This window comes from Pelobates fuscus, chromosome 1 (genome assembly GCF_036172605.1).
Source record: "Pelobates fuscus isolate aPelFus1 chromosome 1, aPelFus1.pri, whole genome shotgun sequence".
Lineage (NCBI taxonomy): Eukaryota > Metazoa > Chordata > Amphibia > Anura > Pelobatidae > Pelobates > Pelobates fuscus.
Window position 1 is genome coordinate 457586219 of NC_086317.1, and position 5855 is coordinate 457592073.

Consider the following 5855-nt stretch of genomic DNA (forward strand, 5'->3'; position numbering starts at 1 on the left):
AGGCAGCTAGGCGTTATCACCCAGAGCCAGGTTCTATTGGCTCTGGAAAAGGTGAGCATTTGTTTGCATTTTTAATTAAGTCACTACTCATATACTACACTATAAGCGATGTGTATCTCATTTATCTTCTGAGGATATTCACTGGAACCAAGAAAGGGTTACGTGCCACCAGACAGCCCAGACGCTGATGTGATTTGAGCCTGTCCATCCAGTGGCTCTAATCCATGTGAGTTTACATCTTATAGTATCTTCTTCATTTCCACGTATCCAACCCGGATTAATGCTATGTGATTTTTTTTTCTCTCTCCCCCATTTATGTTCTACCAGTATCTGAACATTTCATCTGTTTGTAGTAAGTGTAAATTACTCTTTCTCCACTAATCTATAGCGCTCCACTCATATATACGACCTAGTCGGATATATACCTTTCCTTCAATTGTATTTAACAGGTAGCTCCCTAATTTGTACCTTATGTGCTATTCATTTTATTAAGAGTACCAAAAAGTGAGCAGCCTGCTAAGCAGCATCCAAATTTGGTATCCTTTCGAATAATGGAAATAATGGTGCCTGAACTTCGTTTCACTTCCACATTTTTTCAGGATTTCATTTCAGTCCGAATCAGTAATTTCCAAACTTTATATGAACTGAATTTTGAAAATTAATGAATTGACAACAAGAAACTATTTCTTTGCCAGTGCACATCTCTAAGAGGTATAGTTGTTATAGTGTTGGGGGTGGTTGGAATAGGGTTAGCATTAACTCCCAAAATTTAATTCAGAACCAAGACATATTAGACCTTCAACAATAAGGACTAATATGCAGGGCCGGCGTGTCCATAAGGCGGCACAGGTGGCCGCCTTAAGGCACACGGGCTCTGGGGGCGCAATATTTCAGTGACCGGCAGGAGGGAAGCTCTCCCTCCTGCCAGGCCACCATCTCGACCCCCGGCGCGGAGTGCGGCAGTGCTGTGATCAGACACGGCGAGGGAGCTCTAATCTCACCACTCTGCTCCCTCGCGCGCTGTCTGCTGATGCCGCGGGAGCCGGAATATGACGTCATATTCCGGCTCCCGCGGCATCAGTAGACAGCCCGCGAGGGAGCAGAGCAGAGAGGTTAGAGCTCCCTCGCCGCATCTGATCACAGCACTGCCGCACGCCGCCCAGCAGCCCCACTGGACCCCAGGGAATGATCCATCATCCACACCAGCTCTCCAGGTAGGGAGGCTGGGTGGAAAATGTTTATTTATAAAATAATTAGTGAATGTATGTGATGTGTGTCTGTGAGTGACAGTGTGTGTGTCTGTATGTGTGTCTATGTGTGTGTCTGTGAGTGACAGAGTGTGTGTCTGTGAGTGACAGTGTGTGTGTGTCTGTGAGTGACAGTGTGTGTGAATGACAAAGTGTGTGTGTCTGTGAGTGACAGTGTGTGTGTCTGTGAGTGACAGTGTGTGTGTCTGTGAGTGACAGAGTGTGTGTGTCTGTGAGTGACAGTGTGTGTGAATGACAAAGTGTGTGTGTCCGTGAGTGACAGTGTGTGTGTCTGTGAGTGACAGTGTGTGTGTCTGTGAGTGACAGAGTGTGTGTGTCTGTGAGTGACAGTGTGTGTGAATGACAAAGTGTGTGTGTCTGTGATTGACAGTGTCTGTGAGTGACAGTGTCTGTGAGTGACAGAGTGTGTGTGTCTGTGAGTGACAGTGAGTGTGTCTGTGAGTGACAGTGAGTGTGTCTGTGAATGACAGAGTGTGTGTCTGTGAGTGACAGTGTGTGTGTCTGTGAGTGACAGAGTGTGTGTCTGTGAGTGACAGTGTGTGTGTCTGTGAGTGACTGAGTGTGTGTGTCTGTGAATGACAGTGTGTGTGAATGACAAAGTGTGTGTGTGTCTGTGAGTGACAGTGTGTGAGTCTGTGTGTGACAGTGTGTGCGTCTGCGTGTGTGTCTGTGAGTGACAGCATGTGTGTCTGTGAGTGACAGCATGTGTGTCTGTGAGTGACAGCGTGTGTTTCTGTGAGTGACAGCGTGTGTGTCTGTGAGTGACTGCGTATGTGTGTGTGTGAATGAGTGCGTCTGAGTGTGTGTGAGTGATTGTATGAGTGTGTGTGCATGTGAGTGTATGAGTGTGTCTGTCAGTGTATGATGAGTGTGTTTGTCAGTGTATGAGTGTGTGTCTGTCAAATCAGTGAGAGTATGTTTGTCATTGAGTCTGTGTGTGACTATCAGTGTGTCTGTCAATGAGTGTCAATCAGTGTGGGTCTGTCAGTGTCAATGAATTAGTGTGTGTCATATCAATGAGTCTGTGTCTGTCAGTGACGTCTGTGTGTTTGTCATTTTGTGTGTGACTGTCAGTGTGTACAGAGTGTAGCGGAGCAGAGCGCAGTACAGGAGCTTCTGTTTCCTGTACCTGGCCAGACTGACAGGAGGTGCTCACAGAGAGAGCACTCCCTGTCAGTCCGGGCCGGGTACAGAAAACTGAAGCTCCTTTAGGGGATCTGCTCTGCTCGGCAATGCAACAATAGAGGTAGGAGGCACACCAGGAAGGGGAGTGTTACCACTAAAGGGGTGTGGGGTGCACCAAGGGACAGGGAGGGAATGGGAGAGAAACACCAAGAGACAGGGAAAAGAGGGGGGAGGGGAAAAGAACACTAAGGGACAGGGAAGGGAAGGGACCACTAATGGTACGGGAGGGGAGAGCGGCTGGTTAAGAGGCACATAGGTGAAGATGTTTTTTTTGGGGGGGTGGGGGGAAGGGAAGGGAAGGGCGGAAAAATGCATCTTCGTCTATGTACCTAAAAATCCAAGCACCGGCCCTGCTGATATGCGAATCAATTTTGAGTTCTTTGTATTTAGTTGCCATTGATGTTTATAAATTATTACAAGCAAAAAATGTTTCCCCACGATTTTTATAATTTTTAACAGAATTCTTAAATGACGGTGGAATAAACAATAGTCAATAGCTCCCTAATTTGGTATCCTTGAAATGGCAATCCCATTTAAGGGCAACAAAAATCTCTTTTCATTGTTTTGCTCTTTCAGTTGCTTAGTAGATAAGTCCCTAATGTGGTACCCTTATTTATGGCACTCCTACATTAGGATACCAAATTAGGGAGCTATCTACTAAACAGCTGAGAAAGCAAAAAAATAAATAATGTAAAAATATGTTTCTTAGTAGATAAGTCCCTAATTTGCTGTCCTTATGAAAATTAATGGATCTGAAAGAATTTCCTTCAATTTGTTCCGAATTCCTTTGTTTTCTGTTCGCTTTGTTTTGCAAAGAATTCAGAAATTCGGACGATTCTGAATTGACAAATGTGGACGAAATTTGATTTGGAACTTCGATTGGAATTGCACATGTCTAATGTCCCTTATCCTTATTAATTACAAGTGCCCAGCATGGCCAGCATCAGCGTCATGTGCGTAATCCTCTGTATCTTCAATTGATTAAAAAACAAAAAATACCACGTCCCTCGAAATGTGAGAGCAGTAAAAGTAGTATTGTAGTATGTTAGTATTTCTGAGTATTTATTCTGTGGTGTTGACAATTTTAAATATTATTGATGTAGTCAGAGACACTTTGAGCACGGGACCAAAGCATGGCGTGGTGTGCTGATGAGATCTTAAAGGAGGTATCTTTGTTTTAAATCAGGTGTCAAAACATGGTCTGTGTGAAGATAGGCAAAGTCATATCCCTATGTAGAAACAAAAAGGGCATTGAATAATAGAAAGGAGTACCCTAGGTTGGTAAGGCAAAGTTGGTAACAGATATGTGGTGACAGGTAACTGTCTAATGTAAAGAGGGACAAGCTATGTACTTGAACCCAGAAAACAGGCTGTTTTTATAACAAATCAATAGGTGTGTGCAGGCAGCAGACAAATGATAATCTGGACAGGAAAGAAAGCAGTAAATAAGACCAAAGTCAATCAGGAATGCTATTATATAGGTAAAACCATGAAAATGCAATGTATGAAATATGGGTTAATACAGGCCACTTCTAGTGATGTTTAATGTCTTATTAACAATAGTACAAGGCTCAATTACACGTTCATCCACACGGTGGCGCTCACAGTCATGTCTATAACAGGGATACAGACAAAGAAGAGAATGTCCATTGCCAAAATTATGTTTAATAAATCATGCATCCTGCATAGAAGGTCTGTATCTGGGCTTCTGATTGGTGTCACCGAAGCCATCCAAATCTCTTGAATAACCTTAGTGAAAGGCTGTTGCACAAACTGTTTCTTAAAGTAAAGTTGAAAATATTTGATATGGCCATAAGCACAGATTTACGACACGTTCAGGACTTTACACTCCCCGGATTTATTTATGTCTATTAACACACAAATCTGATCTCCAAATAAATATTGCAAAAGAATTGTCTTTGTGTGAGATTTCATTGTAAGGAAATACGCAGAGAACACAAGACGTGCTATGCATAATTCAGTTTCGTGTACATTATATTTAATTACTGCTGGGTACAAAATACTGATTGAAATTATATCACCTGCTGTTTTGTAATTAGCAGTCTGACAATATATTTATTTGCCAAGAAACGGCATTACACATACTATGGTATTAATAAATGTCCAATCCCTCTGCACCATCATCACATCCTCTCTATATTACTCACACTTATAGTTCATTCATTAAATAAAAGATTTTTATTATTTATGACTATAATCACACTGAGAGGTTATCCTAATCTCTATCCTAATCTCTACATAAATGTCTGATTATTCTTCTGTGTATGTTACAGCTCTATTATACTATATTAAAAGTCTGTATGTTGTACATGGTTTTAAATTACTAACATGCTTCTATTTGGCAAACATGGTTAAACCATATTGTGTTACGTCTTTCTTAAACCTGTACCTGTTGAGTTCCAGGATGGATATAAGGCAATTCGCAGAAATTTAACTTATTTCATTTATAGGTATTTGGATTAATGTCTGGAGGATTATCAATAAGACAAGTACCGAGTTTGTGATTTAATTGTTGCCAACGTCAGTTGGCTGGTCTTACGTAATTGCAGATTAAGTCCAATTTTAGGGGTCATTTTACTGAGGTACAAAGTGATTTTATCTGGATTTTTTTTTTTTTTTGGTAACAGGTGCTATATTAGCCCTTTGCATTCTAACATGCCAGGAGTAAATCATTAACTATTTCCCTTCCAGCAAGGGATATACACATGGTAACCATTGATTTTTTTGCTCATTATATTGTTGTTAGGTTGGCGAGGAACACACAGACCTAGGGTAAAGGGCTCTTTCATTATTCACTCTAATGGGAAGTACATAGATCTAGTGACTTGGGCAGTACATTGCTATATATGATGATTAAAGGAATACATACCTGTACTTCTAACACTACAGTTTCTAGCAATAGTAGGCTTCCTCCCTCCATCGCTCCCTTGGCACTGCTTACCTCTTCACCTTCCACAATAGAGGCATGAACTCCTCCATGCTGGTCTAATCCAATGTTCCTCATTTAATGTATGGTGTTGAATGGGATTTATGCCAGACAAATACTGTTAGAGCTTTATCACTAACCAACCACTTTTGTCCTTAGAGAAAAACAATTGTGTTATTGGAGATAATTTACTGGGCAAACTGGTAAAATGTCCTTGTTACGTTTTTACCTCTGCTAATTTTATCTGTGCTTTTACTATATCCAGAATATTTAGGCTACATCCAATCCATAACTTCAACATTTGTGGACGGTGATGGGTAGCATAGACAAACATTACCAGAGCTTTATTTATACAAAAATGACATCATCTCAGCGAGTTAATAAGTAAAAAAACAGGAACATTGACCAAGAGAACAGTGAGGCATTCACTGGCCAGATAATCGATAACGCAAGAT